Source organism: Ovis canadensis, chromosome 2, assembly GCF_042477335.2.
Source record: "Ovis canadensis isolate MfBH-ARS-UI-01 breed Bighorn chromosome 2, ARS-UI_OviCan_v2, whole genome shotgun sequence".
In the NCBI taxonomy this organism is placed as follows: domain Eukaryota; kingdom Metazoa; phylum Chordata; class Mammalia; order Artiodactyla; family Bovidae; genus Ovis; species Ovis canadensis.
In genome coordinates this window covers 111973540-111993735 of record NC_091246.1, presented here as the reverse complement: position 1 = coordinate 111993735, position 20196 = coordinate 111973540, and the positions used below count along the sequence as shown (strand labels likewise).

The following is a 20196-nucleotide window of genomic DNA, read 5'->3' as shown; positions in this document are numbered from 1 at the left end:
CCTGGTAGGCTACAGTCCATGGGGTCGCAAAGAGTCAGACACGACTGAGTGACTTCACTTTACACTTTGCTTTCACTTCTGTCAGCAGAATGGACGTGGTTCTCTTCACAGTAGCTGGGGAGGGCTGTCCTGGAGGAAGTGCGGCCCCAGGGAGACCTCCCCATCTGGGCCGGGACAGGTGTCTGAGGGCAGAGGTCATCCCTGAGTCTGGAGCATGGAAGTGGGCAGTGGGACACGCGGTTGAGTGTTAAGTAGTCTTTGACTTAATTTCTCTTTAGAACACCAGAAAGTCATCAGTCACTAGAGAGAACTGTTGGTGTCTGCTTGGGTGTTGGACAGAAACCTCACGGTCACTGGCGCTCCAGTTGCAGAGCTGTGCTTATGCCATGGCGCCGCCAGCTATCAGCTGCATAGCCCCAGCCAGTCGCTGGGCCTTAGAGCTTTCCTCTGTGACTCGCAGTGGGGCTCCTGTCTTCTCTGTTCCTTCCCCTTGGGCTCCTTAGGCTCGGTCCCCCAACTTGACCAGTGTCCTTTTAATTCAGCATTCAGGTGAGATGTTGGGAACACTCCTGGTAGTATCAAAAAGGAATATAGCCCTGTCTAAAACTGGAATACGACTCTGGACTAGGATTTAGGTTGCAGAGATAAACCACTGTGGAGTCCCCTGACTCCAGTGAATAATTGAGTTACTTAACATGTTGCATAGCTCTTGTTTTGAAAATAGCTTAAAGAGATGGACCCATGGATCTCAAAGATGAAATCAGCCTTATCTGCTCAGAGTGAATCCTAAATGATAGAGAATATGCTGTGATTAAAAAATAGAGCTTATCCATAATGATAATGATGACTAATCGGTAGTATCAAAAGTCTATAAACTAGTGAAAAGCTGACAAATTAGACTTGATATGTGTTTAAGTATATTGAGTGAGTCACTTTAGTCTGTAATTCAAATTCTGTAGAAAATGCAAAATTTTTCATTAGAAGTTGCAGGAAGAAAGGGCCAAGATTTTGTTGTCAGGGTTGTATTCATTAAAGAAAGGCATATGGTTCTTGATTCGTTGAAAATGAAACACACAAGCGTTCCTCTGCACAACCTCTGCGCGTTATTCTTAAATGTACTGGCCTCACTCGGAGTAAGAAAACTGAAAACTAGAGTCAGCCACTGTTCAGCAAAGTAACTCTCAATGATTAGTTTGTGTTGATGACGGTAATGAGTTTAAAGTTTAGTTCCTTACATCCCTTTTTATTGTGCGTGAAATGTGAATAGTGTAGCTTACTTGCTGTGTCGAATCCCTCTCATGTTTCTAGATTGTTTGTGAATGGTAGTGTCACAGTCCAAGGGAAAGTGTGTGAGGAGCGGAAGCATCCAGAGGGCTCACTCCTGACCCCTCCATGTCTGTTGTTGTATGGTTGCTAAGGCATGTCTGATGCTTTGCCACCCCATGGATATAAAGAACCTTAAACATTTGGAAATACTAGATTCAAACGTAAGCTGTTTGTTTTTTCTCCCAAGACCATGGGGCACATAATCACAGGGTCTGGAATGCAGAGACACCACATGTGAACAGATTGTGGTGTTCTGTTTCACATGTATACCGCAAGCTGAGCCTCAGAACTCGGAGAGCTGCATAGCACACGGGACTGCAAGGTGGACTGTCTGTCCTGGTCTTGTGACCTGTCCATCTTTGCTAGAACTTCCCTTCCCTTCTGAGCTCTTACAGAGAATCCAGCATTTTCATTTGAATGGATGTAGCTTTATTCAGAATGTTTGTGTTTGGGTCTCATGTCCCTCTGGGTGGCACGTTCACCAGTACTGTCTACACGAGGGATTTCAGGGGAGGAGGCCTGGAAAGTGGAGGCTGAGGGGCCAGGCCAGAAGCTGGCTGGCCATCTCCTTGGATGCCTCTCAGGGTTTGGCAGACCTCACAGTCCAGGGTCCAGGCCTTAGTCCTGCAAACCTGGAAGCAGGGCTTTAGCCCCGCCAACTGAGCTGTTGCTTAGAAGTGGATTCATATTAACCAGGATCTTAGATCTTGTTAGATGAAAACTGCTAATGTATTTACAACGGGAAATACACTTATGTTTTACGTCTGTTGAGAGAAAAGACGTAAAGCAGCATGTAAGGACACACAGAATTCAGGACATAACTACGTTTCTGAGAAGGATGGAGCCAAAGGAAAACAGGTTGAAATGCAGGAAACCTAGAGATGAATGTTGGTGAAAGCTTAACAGCTATGTACTTTCTGAGGGGAGACTGGGAATTTGGCTCTAAGCTTTGTAGTGAGGAGTGAAACTAGGAAGCCTGTTTAGTTAAGTGATTCTCAGTGTTTATGAGAGGAAAAAATCAGTTTCTCAGCGGATTCCCTGTTACTGATTTTAAGATAATCCATTTTTGAGCAACATGATGGAATGATTCCTTCCTATGCGCTAGGCTGATTTTCAGGACTGTGATTGCAGTAAACAGCAGTAGTTTTCACAGGGCTTTCTTTTGTAATAACATCCATTAACATCACCTGCTTGAATCACAGGGCCTGATTTCACGAGGACACTGTTACTATATGGTACTGGCATCGATTATTGTGTTCTGTCAGGATCCATAGATATAATTCAGACTGTTTTGGAAAAGGCATGGAGTTTCAGAAGTCATCAAGGTGTATCACTATTGTCATTTTATTTTTTTTTTTTTTGGTGGAAGGTTTTATATAACATTACATAGCAGTGATTTTAGAATTATATTTTGGAATTATAACAGCTACATACTTATATTCAGCTCATTTTCCTTAAGCATTTGAAGAGCTTAACACAACCTAAGACTGAATAGAAGGCACTAGAAGTCCTCTTAATGAAAAGTAGAGGCTGTACTCATGGGGAGGGTCAGGGGCCTTTCTTGAAAATCATTTTGTATCTACTGGAAGATACAAGTAAATGATGAACAGTGCTCACTTCAGCAGCACATATACTAAAATTGGAACGATAGAAGATTAGCATGGCCCCTGTGCAAGGATGACACACAAATTTGTGAAGCGTTCCATATTTTTAAAAACTCTCCAGGAAGCAGGAATAGAAGGAATATACCTCAACATAATAAAAGCTATATATGACAAACCCACAGCAAACATTATCCTCAATGGTGAAAAATTGAAGGCATTTCCCCTAAAGTTAGGAACAAGACAAGGGTGCCCACTTTCACCATTACTATTCAACATAGTTCTGGAAGTTTTGGCCACAGCAATCAGAGCAGAAAAAGAAATAAAAGGAATCCAAATTGGAAAAGAAGAAGTAAAACTCTCACTGTTTGCAGATGACATGATCCTCTACATAGAAAACCCTAAAGACTCCACCAGAAAATTACTAGAGCTAATCAACGAATATAGTAAAGTTGCAGGATATAAAATCAACACACAGAAATCCCTTGCATTCCTATACACTAATAATGAGAAAGTAGAAAAAGAAATTAAGGAAACAATTCCATTCACCATTGCAACGAAAAGAGTAAAATACTTAGGAATATATCTACCTAAAGAATCTAAAGACCTATATATAGAAAACTATAAAACATTGATGAAAGAAATAAAACAGGACACTAATAGATGGAGAAATATACCATGTTCATGGATCAGAAGAATCAATATAGTAAAAATGAGTATACTACCCAAAGCAATCTACAGATTCAATGCAATCCCTATCAAGCTACCAGGGGTATTTTTCACAGAACTAGAACAAATAATTTCAAGATTTGTATGGAAATAAAAAAACCTCGAATAGTCAAAGCAGTCTTGAGAAAGAAGAGTGGAACTGGAGGAATCAACTTGCCTGACTTCAGGCTCTACTACAAAGCCACAGTCATCAAGACAGTATGGTACTGGCACAAGACAGAAATATAGATCAATGGAACAAAATAGAAAGCCCAGAGATAAATCCACACACATATGGACACCTTATCTTTGACAAAGGAGGCAAGAATATACAATGGAGTAAAGACAATCTTTAACAAGTGGTGCTGGGAAAACTGGTCAACCACTTGTAAAAGAATGAAACTAGATCACTTTCTAACACCACACACAAAAATAAACTCAAAACGGATTAAAGATCTAAATGTAAGACCAGAAACTATAAAACTCCTAGAGGAGAACATAGGCAAAACACTCTGACATAAATCACAGCAGGATCCTCTATGACCCACCTCCCAGAATACTGGAAATAAAAGCAAAAATAAACAAATGGGATCTAATTAAACTTAAAAGCTTCTGCACAACAAAGGAAACCATAAGCAAGGTGAAAAGACAGCCTTCTGAATGGGAGAAAATAATAGCAAATGAAGCAACTGACAAACAACTAATCTCAAAAATATACAAGCAACTTATGAAGCTCAATTCCAGAAAAATAAATGACCCAATCAAAAAATGGGCCAAAGAACTAAATAGACATTTTTCCAAAGAAGACATACAGATGGCTAACAAACACATGAAAAGATGCTCAGCATCACTCATTATCAGAGAAATGCAAATCAAGACCACAATGAGGTACCATTTCACACCAGTCAGAATGGCTGCGATCCAAAAGTCCACAAGCAATAAATGCTGGAGTGGGTGTGGAGAAAAGGGAAACCTCTTACACTGTTGGTGGGAATGCAAACTAGTACAGCCACTGTGGAGAACAGTGTGGAGATTCCTTAAAAAATTGCAAATAGAACTGCCTTATGACCCAGCAATCCCACTTCTGGGCATACACACCAAGGAAACCAGAATTGAAAGAGACACGTGTACCCCAATGTTCACTGCAGCACTGTTTATAATGGCCAGGACATGGAAACAACCTAGATGTCCATCAGCAGATGAATGGATAAGAAAGCTGTGGTACATATACACAATAGAGTATTACTCAGCCATTAAAAAGAAGACGTTTGAATCAGTTCTAATGAGATGGATGAAACTGGAGCTGATTATACAGAGTAAAGTAAGCCAGAAAGAAAAACACCAATACAGTATACTAGCACATATATATGGAATTTAGAAAGATGGCAATGATGACCCTGTATGCGAGACAGCAAAAGAGACACAGATGTGTAGAATGGACTTTTGGACTCTGAGGGAGAGGGAGAGGGTGGGATGATTTGGGAGAATGGCATTGAAACATGTATACTATCATGTAAGAAATGAATCGCCAGTCTGTGTTTGATATAAGATACAGGATGCTTGGGGCTGGTGCACAGGGATGATCCAGAGAGATGATATGGGATGGGAGGTGGGAGGGGGGTTCATGATTGGGAACTCATGTACACTCATGGTGGATTCATGTCAATGTATGGCAAAACCCATACAGTATTGTAAAGTAAAATAAAGTAAAAATAAAATTAAAAGAAAAAGATGAACAGAAGGTCCAGATCTTATATTCCATGTGACAAGGTCACAATAATTGTAGCTATGATAAATTTGAAAGGGAGTAGCTACCCATAGACATTTTCAAAAGAAAAAAGGTAAAACAGAACATTCTCTCACGTATCCACAAAATGCCTGGCTTTGACTAATTACTCAAGTATGTCTCTTAAGGCAGTAGTCCTCAGATCTTTTGTTTTCAAGATCTCTTTCTATTCTTAAAAGATTATTGAGGACTCTAACAAGGGTTTTTTTTTTTTCTTTTCTTTTTCAATTTAATTTTAATATAGGTTCAGTTCAGTTGCTCAATCATGTCCGACTCTTTGTGACCCCATGGACTGCAGCACGCCAGGCCTCCCTATCTATCACCAACTCCCAGAGTTTACCCAAACTTATGTCCATTGAGTTGGGTAATGCCATCCAACCATCTCATCCTCTGTTGTCCCCTTCTTCTCCTGCCCTCAACCTTTCCCAGAATTGGTATTTTCAAATGAGTCAGCTCTTTGCATCAGGTGGCCAAAGTATTGGAGTTTCAGCTTCAACATCAGTCCTTCCAATGAACACTCAGGACTGATCTCCTTTAGGATGGACTGGTTGGATCTTCAAGGGACTGTCAAGGGTCTTCTCCAACACCGTAGTTCAAAATCATCAACTCTCCGGCACTCAGCTTTCTTTATAGACCAACTCTTACATCCATACATGACCACTGGAAAAATCATAGCCTTGACTAGATGGACCTTTGATGGCAAAGTAATGTCTCTGCTTTTTAATATGCTGTCTAGGTTGGTCATAACTTTCCTTCCAAGGAGTAAGCGTCTTTTAATTTCATGGCTGCGGTCACCATCTGCAGTGATTTTGGAGGTCCCCACTGGTGAATACACCTTTCCCAAAATTTAATATTTGCTTTTCCTCAAGGTGACACCATTGCTGAACAGTCTATGCTAAAGGGTTTTGTGTGTTCTTTCCGTTTGCACTTTCATAAACTGAATAACTTCTGCTGTTTCATGACGGGCATTTGTAAGGGAAACAGGCTTTTATTGTCTAATGGTAATGTGGTGGTAGAGAATTCAGTGCTCGCCAGTCTCTGTTGGTGCCACTTGTGAAAGTCACTCAGTCATGTCTGACTCTTTGCGACCCTATGGACTACACAGTCCATGGAATTCAGGCCAGAATACTGGAGTGGGTAGCCTTTTCCTTCTCCAGGGGATCTTCCCAACCCAGGGATCGAACCCAGGTCTCCCGCATTGCAGGTGGATTCTTTACCAATTGAGCCAGCAGGGAGGTTCTGGTGCTACTTGGATTTGTGCTGAATGCCAGCCACTACCTACTACTTGTGGCTCTTGCGCTATGAATACAGTGAAAAAGAGAGTCTTGTGGAGGCTGAATAATCTCCCTCCCCTGCCCCTGTGATTGATTCCTGGAGCCTGTTAATATGTTACTTTACATGGCCTTTTGGCTAAGATCAAGTGGTAGCTCAGACAGAAAGCATCTGTTTACAATGTGGGAGACCTGGGTTCGATCCCTGGGTCGGGAAGTTCCCTGGAGAAGGAAACGGCAACCCACTCCAGTACTCTTGCCTAGAAAATCCCATGGACGGAGGAGCCTGGTGTCCATGGGGTCGCAAAGAGTTGGACACGACTGAGCGACTTCACTTTTTTGTTTACATGATAGAAGGGACTCTGCAATTTAAGTAAAGAATCTCGAAATGGAGCCGTTATCCTGGATTATCTGTGTAGCTCCATTGAAATCCCAGGCATCCTTGAATGGAAGAGGCGCAAGGAGTCGTCTGAAACTAAGGCTGGCCAGCTGAGAGAGTTGCAGGGAGAAAGCCAGTTCTGACCCCGTGTTGGAAACTGTTTTCTTTGACTTGCTTTCATCATACTCAATGGCTTGCCTGGAGAACCCTGCCCCTCTGCTTGGCTGTAAACTAAAGTGCCTTTGTTCAGCTCATGGAGAGAGAGTTTGTCCCTGCCCACCTGTGAATAGATGACAACACACCCCTTCCAAAGGCTGGCCGCTCCCTTGAAGATGTTTTGCTAGACTGAAGACCCTTTCACTTTACTGCCCCAGTGCATCTCCTGTTCCTGCCTTTTGACTTTAGTTCCTCATTGCTTCTTTCTCTCTAATCTATAAAAGAACCTGGCTTCCACACCCCAATGAGATGGTTATTTTGAGGTACTAGCCTGCCATCTTCTTGGTCTGCTGGCTCCCCGATGAAAGTTTTTTCCTTGCCTCAGCACCTCGTCTCAGATTCATTGGCCTGTCACGTGGCGAGCAGACTGAGCCTGGACTCAGTAACAAGAGGAAGGGGCCGCTGGCCAGGGAAGGAAGCTGAGAACAGCGTGGAGGTGATTCTCCCTTGGGGCCTCCAGAGGGGCGCCCCCACAGACACCTGGACTGTGTACTTCTGACTTCCGCAAGTGGAAGAGAACACATTGTGTCCGTTGTGGTAGGTGGCCTGCACAGAAGTCTCATCTCAGAAAAAATGCTGCGGACCTTGGTGTCTCCAGGGCTCTGTAACCACACTGTGGGAGTTCTGACTTGAGATAAGCCACCTGCTAAATGCACATGGGGAGCTGAGCCTTGCTGTCTGGCATTTTATAATCTATATGAATGGAAGGGCTTATATAAAAAGGGCAAAATCTGCATGTATAATGTGATCCTGTTGCAGGAAAGGGGACCCCTTCCAGGGCCCGGAACTGGGCTCTTGTCTAACATTCGGAAATGAATTGTCTGAGGAGACACATGTGCTGACAAAGCAAGGGATTTTATTGGGAAAGGGCGCCCGGGTGGAGGGCAGTAGGGCAGGGAGCCCAGGAGAGCTGCTCTGCCGCGTGGCTCGCAGGCTCGGGTTCTATGGTGATGGGACTAGTTTCCGGGCGGTCTTTGGCCAGCCACTCTAATTCAGAGTGTTTCCTGGTGGCGCACGCTGCACAGCTGAGATGGATGCTAGCGAGGGGGATTCTGGGAAGTGGACGGACACGCGCTGTCTCCTTTCGACCCTTCCCGAACTCTTCCAGTTGGTGGTGGCTTATTAGTTCCCTATTCCTTATCAGGATCTCCTGTCATAAAACACCTCATGCAAATGGTTACTATGGTGCCTGGCCAGGGTGGGTGGTTTCAATCAGTGTCCTTCCCCTAACAACTTCCCCCTGGGAGACTTCATACTCAAGATGCTTCTTGGGAATTGGGATGGAGGTCTCTTTCTTTAACTTCTTCTTGCTGTGCATGGGTGTAGGCCTACCTAGCAGAGCAGAAGTCTCTCACCACCAGATCTAAGTCAAGGATTAAGTGCAGCGATTTTGCAGCCCCCAAAAATAAAGTCAGCCACTGTTTCCTCATTTATTTCCCATGAAGTGATGGGACCAGATGCCATGATCTTAGTTTCCTGAATGTTGAACTTTAAGCCAACTTTTTCACTCTCCTCTTTCACTTTCATCAAGAGGCTTTTTAGTTCCTCTTCACTTTCTGCCATAAGGGTGGTGTCATCTGCATATCTGAGGTTATTGATATTTCTCCCAGCAATCTTGATTCCAGCTTGTGCTTCTTCCAGCCCAGTGTTTCTCATGTTCTACTCAGTTTTAATTTAGGGAACTAGGTAACTATGACTGTGATAACTTCCTGTCAAAATGGAGCATAGGACTGCCTCAGCTTGGAGTATAGACACTGAATTGGAAGTATTTCTGAGTTCCAAGTTCTAGATCTGAGTCTTGTATGATTAAAATCTCAATCCCTTGGTCTGCCATTTTGGTGTAACAGACCCAATTAGAAGTAGTTGGAGGAGTGATAACTGGAATTTAGTAGACAAAATAAGTCTCATTTCTTTTTAGAAGAATAGGCCTGAAACCCAGTCTGGACCTGGCACTTTAGGGAGACTTGTAGCCAGGTAGCCAGTTGCCTAGTTTTATAAAAAGTAAGGTTGCAGTTACTAGCTTCCAGCAGACATTGTTTTGAGAATGGTGGCATCCAAGCCTGACACAACTCAGAAAACCTAAGTGTTTAGCAATACAAGGTCTAATCTGAAAGTACACCCATAGCATCACCTAGTTATTTCCCAGAATATCTGAACCACAGCTATTCTATTTTGACTTTTAATTGTAAACTTTTCCTTAATAGCCAAAGCAGATTTCACTGTTAATGACGTAAGTGTTTCTCTAGGTATGAGAAGATGCAAGAATTGGGACTCATAAAATCTTCTCCTGAAAAGATCTAACTATCTGAAGGCCTGTTCTGCCAGTTTTTCCCAGAGCACAGAGTGCCTCATTCCTCATTTTCACCCTGAACTCCTTTCAGGGCCGTTGAAAGTCAGCAGCTGCAGCGGCCATGATTTAATCTTTGTAGATGTAGATGGCGAGTGTCAGTCTTCAGTTGGCAGAGCCCCTTTTTGCTCATAAACTTGACCATGATTTTGAGGGGGACATTTCATGACCGTTTTATCCCATGGTGCTGAGAATGTCCATTCTCAAGTTTGGCAAAGATTTTGTTGACAGGCCATACAATGTGCTGTTACTGGACTAGGCCATGAAACAGTGTCCAAAATTCTCTGAACCACCTCTTAGTAGCCGCTTGGTCCAGGAAAATATTCCCTCTTGTTGCTTCTTCCCATATCTAGAGTTACACTGTTGCCATCATCAATCTCATATGGGATGATAGTTATTCTATTAGAGGCCTCAGACACACATTTGACAGTGTAGGAAACAGTAATTTTGTAAAACAGGTGAAATACAAATAACATAGCCAGCAGTATTAGTAAAGTCACAAGTAAGGCTTAAGTTAAGAGCTTCCATTAGATGTAGCGCAGTATATCGCCAGTCATCTGACTTAGTCTGCTCTGTAGAATCTTTATCTTCCAGGGAAATTATATATTGGCACCACCATCTGTAAGGCACATAGCCCAGTTTTCTAGTGTTACTAGACTGATCATCCTTCAGTTCAGTCGCTGAGTCGTATCCAACTCTTTGAGACCCCATGAATCGCAGCACACCAGGCCTCCCTGTCCATCACCAACTCCCGGAGTTCACTCAGACTCACGTCCATCAAGTCAGTGATGCCATCCAGCCATCTCATCCTCGGTCATCCCCTTCTCCTTCTGCCCCCAATCCCTTCCAGGATCAGAGTCTTTTCCAATGAGTCAACTCTTCTCATGAGGTGGCCAAAGTACTGGAGTGTCAGCTTTAGCATCATTCCTTCCAAAGAACACCTAGGGCTGATCTCCTTTAGAATGGACGGTTGGATCTCCTTGAAGTCCAAGGGACTCTCAAGAGTCTTCACCAACACCACAGTTCAAAAGCATCAACTCTTTGGCGCTCAGCTTTCTTTATAGTCCAACTCTCAAATCCATACATGACCACTGGAAAAACCATAGCCTTGACTAGATGGACCTTTGTTGGCAAAGTAATGTCTCTGTTTTTCAATATGCTGCAGAGCTCCAAAAAATAGCAAGAAGAGAAAAGAAAGCCTTCCTCAGTAATCAATGCAAAGAAATAGAGGAAAACAACAGAATGGGAAAGACTAGAGATCTCTTCAAGAAAATTAGAGATACCAAGGGAACGTTTCATGCAAAGATGGGTTTGATAAAGGACAGAAATGGCATGGACCTAACAGAAACGGAAGGTATTAAGAAGAGGTGGCAAGAATACACAGAAGAACTGTACAAAAAAACTCTTCACGACCAAGATAATCACGATGGTATGATCACACACCTAGAGCCTGAAATGTGAAGTCAAGTGGGCCTTAGAAAGCATTACTACGAACAAAACTAGTGGAGGTGATGGAATTTCAGTTGAGCTATTTCACATCCCTAAAGATGATGCTGTGAAAGTACTGCACTCAATATGCCAGCAAATTTGGAAAACTCAGCAGTGGCCACAGGACTGGAAAAGGTCAGTTTTCATTCCAATCCCAAAGAAAGGCGATGCCAAAGAATGCTCAAACTACCACACAATTGCACTCATCTCACATGCTAGTAAAGTAATGCTCAAAATTCTCCAAGCCAGACTACGCCAAAGCCTTTGATGGTGTGGATCACAATCAACTGTGGAAAATTCTGAAAGAGATGGGAACACCAGACCACCTGACCTGCCTCTTGAGAAACCTATATGCAGGTCAGGAGGCAAAAGTTAGAACTGCACATGGAACAACTGACTGGTTCCAAATAGGAAAAGGAGTACGTGAAGGCTGTATATTGTCACCCTGCTTATTTAACTTATATGCAGAGTACATCATGAGAAACGCTGGGCTGGAAGAAGCACAAGCTGGAATCAAGATTGCCGGGAGAAATATCAATAACCTCAGATTATCCTTAGTATGATTTAATTGTTTCCAACACAGAGGAGACTTTACACCTAAATTACCATAGCCTGGTGTTCTCTATATAAATCCATCTCACAATTGTGGGAGAATTTTTCCTCCTTTGCTGAAACTTTTCTTGTTGCTCTGATTGAGCTTGAGTAATAGAAAAAGCTCAAATTTATGGCCAGAGTCAGAGCAGGCATTATTAATTGGCCCGGTGAGGGGATCCCATCTAGTAATATCACAGTGACCTGAATATGACTATAATTTTTTTTTTAAGTAAATTTTCTCAGGGCCAACCAGTTAGAGTCTTGTAGTAGAGAAATTTACCAAGGTAACCCAGAACTAGACACAGGTAATTGGTCACAAACCCAATAATTGAATTGATTTCTAAAACTAGCATAGAATCAGGCTTATGATAGATAAGCATTTGATTTATATGCAAAGGTCTAAGAAGTCAAGAAAACATAAATGATCATACGAATCAGGTTCAGCATCTTGGGCAAGCTGTCTACCTCTGATGTCAGCTGTCAGCTTCTCATCCTGGTGTAGTGTAGTTTCTCCTGCTTGAGCATCATTTTAAGGTGAGATCAGGTCAGCTGTCTTCTCTGTAGACCAATCCAGTGTAGGGGCCTTTGGAAGTGGGAATTAATCTAAGAGTTAATTTCCCTTGAGTTTCATTGTGCATGAGCTAGTTAAGAGCACCTGATAAAAAAGTCCTTCCATCCAGGTTGGAGACAGTCCCTTAAATTATGTCTTTTTCCAGTCCTGGTTGCAGGTCATGAGGCATCTGATCTTCATCCAAAGATAGATTACTGAGATAAGCTTCAGAAAGAAACTTAGGGTTTTCTTTAAGAATTCAGTTAAATTTTACACTAATATCACATAACAGCAAAGAACTATCCAAGAAATGAGTCTTACTACCTCCATTGGTAGACCTCAGTTAACAAACTGGGATTTAACATTTATTGAAACATCTTTTTCTCCCTAAAATTACCCTCATTTTTATCAAATATAAACAAATTAAGGCTAGCTTGTTTGCAGAATAGGTCTATTCTCACTAATTTTGGTCTGATGACTTATATAACCATAATTGATCATAGATTTTTTATTTTGCTGAAACATTTATAGAATCTCAGACTGAACTTTTAAAGTAAAACAGGGCTGGGAAACTGACACCAAAGGTTTATCACAGATTTTGCCTAAAAAATCTAGGTGAATTCTTTCCTTTTTAAGGTCTCAAAAATTTCTTCAGATTTTTATACCTGTTAGTGAGATAACCTTCCTAGCTCATTTGATAAACTTACTGGAAACCTAAGAGTTTCAAATTTCTGGAGGACTCAGATAGAGAGAAAATATAATTGTTTTGTTTATAATATATAATTTTACCAAATTATTGTCATAATTAGTTTGAGAGGAAGTTTTTCCCTACTCCTGGAAAACACAAGATTCAAACCTGTAATTTTTCAGATAGAAACCATAAAAGTTACAAGCATATTCGCTGGCTGGTTCATTCAGTCCTTTGTTAGCTTTTCTGAAGTCAGCAGGTTTTTCATTGGAATACCAGGACATATCAGGATATTAAGAACTCCGTATAATTTCTGGGATATCTGTATTAGTAATTTTACCATACATTATAACATGAGCAGATTTATGACTCATTTGATAATCTTTTTCATGTAATTTAACCAACCAAATAAACACAGTTTAATATCTCTCTTTGGGATGTTTCAGGGGCCCTCTGAAGCACCCCAAAGTTAGCTAGAGGTCAAAGGAACTTCAAAAGAATATGATTTAGAAAGTTTTACCAAAAAGATGAATTAAAAGTGTTTAGAACATTTGGTCAGATTTAGCCTGGTGGGCTGCACAGAGTCGGACACGACTGAAGCGACTTAGTAGCAGCAGCAGTAGCAGCAGCAGTCAATGTTGATGGGTGTATCATTTAGCTTGTTGATATGCCACAATGGGAGTAAATACCAAGGCTCAAGGTCTAGTGAAAGTCAGCTCCGCCATCTTGGACCTGGTTGACTCTAACCAGTTTTCTTATGGCTGTGTCATTCTAACAAAATCCATTTATCTAACTAATTGTAATCCAATTTTAGAAAATCTTGATCATGCATAACTCTTTTTAGTATTTTTTCATACCCTTTTTTTAATACTGAAAACACACTTCGTACTTTCCTTTAGCAACCAAGAACTAACTTTTATATTAGCATTTTATAGATTGGTGAGCATAAATACCAGTGATAATTTCTAAAACCCTTGTTTTCTTAGAACATTTTAGGATGGCACCAAACATTATTCATTTATAGTCCCAAATCTCTTTAGTTTCTCTGTAAAAGGAAATTAATGTTTAGTAGTAAATGTTTCAAAATCTTATTTTATTTGGAAATGACCATGTTCCAACACTTAGCACACGTGGCACAACCCTTAGAAATCTGGAGAGACGATTTTATACAGATATTTCTAAAGAATAATTGTTCTTAATAGAGTTTATATAAAAGCTCATATCTCATTTACGTTTTTCTAAAAGTTTCTTCACTCGAGGTAATTTCCTTGTTGATAAACTTGTAACAGATGTGATATTTAAGTTTTCTTAAACCTAGGTACAATGAAAATATTCTACTTAATGTTAATTACTCTAAGACATGTCTATACTAGATAGGTCAACAAACAAGTATTAATATCAGGTGTTTAATACTGAATATTTCCCAGTTCACATGAACCTGGAATTTATTGTTTAATTTAGAATTATTTGATTTGTAAGTGCTTACCTTTTTTAAAGCCGATTAAATAGAGCTCATTTACAAATTAACCTCAAAAACATTACCCAGAGACAAAGACATACCAAGACATATTTAGACAGACACAGTGCAAGATGTAGCTTCATTTTCTAAGTTTAGTCATGAATTAGATATTACAATATAAAATTTACTAGTTTATAAAAAAAACAGTTGAAATAAAATTTTTAAAGTCTTTTTCCCCTTTTCCCTCAGTGTCAGGAGTTAGAGATGGTCTAGATAAGTGTTCCTGAGAGCCCTGATCTCAAGGCACAGGGAAGGAAAATCAAGTTCTAACAAAATGGTGGCAGGTCTTAACCAAATAAATGGTGGCCAGACAAAGCAAAATGGCCATCAAAAATCACAACACAGAACAGAGTTAAAACACACACATATAAGCCTGGCAGTCCTCATCAGACACTCCCTTAAATACAAGAATACAGTCTCTCAGAAAACCTCCTATAGAGACACAGAACTTCAGATCCAAGTACTGACAGCTTCAAAGATTTCAAAGGGAGGAAAGGAAGCCAAGTTGAAAGAAGAAGGGGGAGGAAGTGGGAGAGGGGGGCCAAAAGGGATGGCCTTACAGATGTCTCCTGCCACCTGCAGATACCCAGGCGTCATGGACTTTACCCTGGGCCTCCAGAGAAGGGAGGATTGGAACTCGGCCCTACCAGAAATCAGACCAGACCAGAACCAGAGTTCCAGTTATCTGCCAAGAGGAGGTGACCAGTCTCCAGTCCTCAGCCCAGGCCAAGGCCCTTTGACCAGATTTCTGCATCCAGGACCAGGGGACTAGAAGAACGGGGAAGGATAGGAAGGGTTAAGGAGAGGAAAGAGAGAGGGAAGGGGGGAGAGGTCAATAAAGTCTCTTATTCCTTACCTGGTCGAGGCACTCTGGCCAGTTGTCCACGTCAGGAGACCAGGGACAAAAGGGTCCCATTTGCGGCAGCTGGGTCTGGTCCATTGGTGGGCAGGCTGACCCCTGAGTACTCCGAGTGGTCAGGATGTCAGTCTCAGCGAAGAAGAGTCCTACCAGAGTCGCCATTTGCTGCAGGAAGGGGGACCCCTTCCAGGGCCCGAAACTGGGCTCTTGTCTAACACTCAGAAATGAATTGTCCGAGGAGACACATGTGCTGACAAAGCAAGAGATTTTATTGGGAAAGGGCACCGGGTGGAGAGCAGTAGGGTAACGGAACCCAGGAGAACTGCTCTGCCATGTGGCTCTCAGTCTCAGGTTTTATGGTGATGGGATTAGTTTCCGGGTGGTCTTTGGCCAGTCACTCTAATTCAGAGTGTTTTCTGGTGGCACACGTATCGCTCAGCCAGGATGGATGCTAGCGAGAGGGATTCTGGGAAGTGGACGGACACGCGGTGTCTCCTTTAGACCTTTCCCGAACTCTTCAGTTGGTGGTGGCTTATTCCCTATTCCTTATCAGGATCTCCGGTCATAAAACACCTCATGCAAATGGTTTCTATGGTGCCTGGCCAGGGTGGGCGGTTTCAATCAGTGTGCTTCCCCTAACAATTCCAGTTCTCACGATACTGAATGCACACACGTACACACACCCTGCACACATTTGGTGGGAGACGCACCAAACTAGTGATTTTTCTCTGGATGATGGAATCTTTTTTAATGGTTTCACCGTTATTTGTGTGTGTGTGTGTGTGTTTGGCTGTGCTGAGTCTTTATTGCTGCGGGGGCTCTGGCTGGGACGGTGCAGGTTTCCCACTGCGGTGACGCCCCTTACCGTGGAGCACACGCTTTCCCTAGGCGTGTAGGCTTCGGTAGTTGCAGTGCTGACTGAGTTTCACCGTGGTGTGTGGGATCTTCCCGGACCAGGGACCAAACCTGCGTCTCCTGCATTAACAGGAAGATTCTTTACCATTGAACCACCAGGGAAGCCCCTTTTTAATGCTTTCCAGTGTTTTGCAAATTGTCACCAATTTGTCTGCAGATTTATAAAACTGAGCCAAAACTTCCAACTGACTGTAAGGTGTATTTGTCCATATAGAAAGATCGAAAGTGTTTTCTGAACAGTTTAACTTGCTTTATAACTGAAATGTTTAGTCATATGGCAAACATTCTGTGATGCTCTCTCGCTGGGCCTTGTAAATGTTAAGAGTTGAGCTTGTGCCTTGCTGGCTTAGCTCCAGGTCTTTGCACACCTTTCCTCTGCTTGTAACACCTGTTATTACCTGTGCATTGCTTCTCAGGTTTTACCTCCCGCCCCTGGAAAGCCTTCCCTGACTTCTCAGGTGTGGGTTGGACCCCCCTGGTCATGAGCTACGTTGCTTCTGTTGTGTGTTTGCTTTCTTGGCTTTTCCTATTTATTTTGGTTGTAGCTTGCCTTTTTCCTGGACTGAGCTTGCCATCTTTTAGTATATTTATCCTTTGTTTTTCTGTCTGCTTTGCTCTGTTTAGGGCTGATCCATTATGTACTAATGGCATTTCTTAACTCTCAATGAGAAATCTTATTTTCTTTATTTCTAAACTTTGTGGCATTGGGATATTAGTCTCCCTTCTCAAAATGTCTAATATATTGGCGTACATCCAGTAGAAGCTCGTTAAAAGTTTACTGCTTTATAAAATATTCTTCCTGTTTAACATATTAGCTAGGTTTACTTTATAATGTTTAGGAGTCTTGTTTTTTCCTTTTTTATTTATTGAACTAATATAGGTGTATTGAGAAAAGTTTTGGTTTAACTGGATACATATGGCACCAGTGGAGTGGCAGGAACTGTCATACACCCACGTTGTCACAACCGTATCACATGGGGCCCCCAAATGAAGAGTCATCAGGAGGGAAAAGCCACAGGATAGAAGAGGTAGGCTACGTTATATCCAGCACCTTGGAGTTAGTCCTGTCAGCACTTCTGTTTCTCATCTTTCTTATCTAAAAAATGAATGTGAATTATCTAGTCTACTCACCCAACTCAGATTAATCTTGGAAACACAATAGAACAATATAATAGAAGAAATTGTAGAAATGTTACTGTTACAACGTGTGAGTCCTTTGTGGCAGTTTTGGCCTGGGTTCTCAAAGGTTATCTGTACTTAGTCAAACAGATTACATCATGACATTCACATAGGTTATCCTGGATTCTTCATAATCTCATACAGTTAACTGCAGGGTTTAGCAATGACTCGGGTTGCCTTGGAGAAGTGCTGATTCTAGACCTGGGGTTAGGGAAGATACAAGGCGTGTACTACCAGAAAGAAGGAAATGCTCAGAAACAGAAAGATCAAGACGGTCAAAGGAACACTGGAAGGAGCCTGAGAGAGCACCGTGTGGCCAAACCTGGAACCACTTGAGCACAAAAATAAGGTAGAGCTGGATTATATCCAAAGCGTAAGATCAATATAAATGAGTTCATTTATGCGACGTAAATGATAGGAACTGATATAAATGGCTGAACATTTTACAAGTGGGGGAGAAAAGACAAGTCTCCTGGATAACTTCTGTAGCTGTCCCACCCTTGAGGAGGAGGAGCTGCCTTCCTCCCTCCTCCCTTGATGATGGGCTGGATGTGGTGGCTGACCTCCCAAGACTAGAGCCTGGGACACTAGGAACTCCGCAGTGGAGGGAGCTGGCCAGCACCGTCATACCAGATACTGGGGGTGCCACTGCCAGTGAGGCCGCATGGACATCGCGTACCCCCAGCATGTGACGAGAAGGCCACTTGCCTTGGTGATGCTCTTTCCAAAGACTTATAACCGCAGTCTAAGCACAGGAGGAACTGTAGACAAAGCCAGACTCATGGGGACAAGGTCATGACAAAGAAGGAGAGACTGAGGAATTGTCAAGACCAGACGAGTTGAGAGACGCATTGCCTAAATGCAGTGTGGTGTCCTGGATGGGACCCTGGGGTAGAGAGAGGACAGTGGCAGAGGCTTGCGAAGCCAGAGAAAGTCTGGGCTTTCCTTAGTGGAAGTGTACTGATGTCAGTTTCTTAGCGGAGAAAAACATGCCCTGGACACACAGGACATGGTGAAAGTGAAGGGAAAGGGAAAGTTGTTCAGTTGTGTCTGACTCTTTGCAACCCCATGGACTATCCAGTCCATGGAACTCTCCAGGCCAGAATACTGGAGTGGGTAACCTTTCCCTTCTCCAGGGGATCTTCCCAACCCAGGGATTGAGTCCAGGTCTCCCGCATTGCAATCAGATTCTTTATCAGCTGAGCCACAAGGGAAGCCCAAGAATATTGCAGTGGGTAGCCTATCCCTTCTCCAGTGGATCTTCCCTACTTAGGAATCAAACCAGGGTCTCCTGCATTGCAGGAAGATTCTTTACCAACTGAGATATGAGGGAAGCCCACATAGGATATTAACTGGGAATAATATTTGAGATAGTAGTCTGGGAAGCTGAGTGAGGGATACTCAGCACCTCTTTGTACAGTCTTTGCCACTGTCTTACACATCTAGAATTAGTCCAAAGTACCATTTATTTAAAAAAATGAGTCCAAAAGCGTTAACTTATAAATAATAAAAGCAAAATGTGCTTATTGTAGAAAATGTGATTGATAGAAATTAAACATGCTAAATTAAGATCGCTCATAATCCTGCTACCCATAGGTAACTGACAGTTTTGGTGTATTTTTTTCTAGACTTACTTCTATGTATTTTCCATCCAGCAAGTAATTGTTAGGTTCCTTTATGGGCCAGACACCACGCTAAGTGCTGGAGAGGGAGCAGTGAACAAGAGTGATGTGAGTCTCTCTCATGGAGTCTGGGCTCTGCTGAGAGAGAAAGCACCACTGAAATAAATAAAAATCCCACAGGAATCAATGACAGTGGTGTTATGGTAAATGCTGTAAAGAGGCAGTATGGCTGTGAGGACATATAAGTGAGGGAATCTAAGATGCTCATTGGAGGTGAGAACTGAAAAATGAGGAGCTGAGCAGGTGACGGGGGCAGGGAGTGGGTTTCTGGGAGTTGGGGTATAGTGTGGGTACAGTCAGGAGATCCTTGGGGAGGATGGAGTCAGGGGCTAGAGTGGGAAGGGACTGTGGCTGGAGGGGTAGTTAAGCAAGACTGAAATTCTGCATTTTAAGGTGTTGGCCCTTTTTCCTAAAGAGTGATGGGGGAGTAGCATGGTGATAGTAATTTTAGAAGATTGTTCAGCTACCATGTGGATTGGAAGGTAGTGAGGCAGGGAGGTGAGTGTCGTCGGTCATAAGGGAGGTGATGGGCTCTCTGATGGGCAGAGTGACCTGCAGAGCGGATGGAGTCAATAGAGAATCCCAGGTGAATCAGGCCAGATGTGCTGCCGGGATGGGGGCTGGGGGTGAAAGGGAGAGTTCTGTGTTATCAGCATGTGAAGCTGGTAGTGCCATGCACAAGGTGGAACCTGGGACCTTTTTCAGTTAATATTAAAAACATTGCCTTCTGTCACAAAAGCATACCTTAGCTTTAATGGCTGCATCATATTTGAATACATGAATGTGTTCTAAATTCCTGGAAAAAAAATTATTGGGAGAAAGGCATTTATTAACATTAGTTAATGTGTAGTGAATACATTTTGAAAATGGATGGTAGAATTGTTGCTAAAAAGTCTAAATGCTGCTAAGATGGTTGGAGTTGGCCAGTTTCTGTGAATAAGAATAATGAAATTTATTTGGTGTCAGCTGCAGGTAAAACACGTTAATAACATAATCCAATGGTAATTTTTTAGTAAACTCGGTATCCTTGCCCGGCAATTTGTAAGCAGAAACAAATTACTGATGGTTTAATATTATGGTACAGCTCA

At 42.3% G+C, this 20196-nt stretch overlaps 1 protein-coding gene and 1 non-coding gene across 7 annotated transcripts in view; both read left to right on the top strand.

Moving 5' to 3' along the window:
- Positions 1 to 20196, top strand: part of CLCN3 (chloride voltage-gated channel 3) — a 98027-nt gene that overhangs the window by 18667 nt on the left and 59164 nt on the right. The gene's annotated exons all lie outside the window — the stretch shown is intronic.
- Positions 2936 to 3038, top strand: LOC138434804 (U6 spliceosomal RNA). Its single transcript, XR_011254884.1, has one exon. It is a non-coding gene; the product is annotated as a U6 spliceosomal RNA (small nuclear RNA).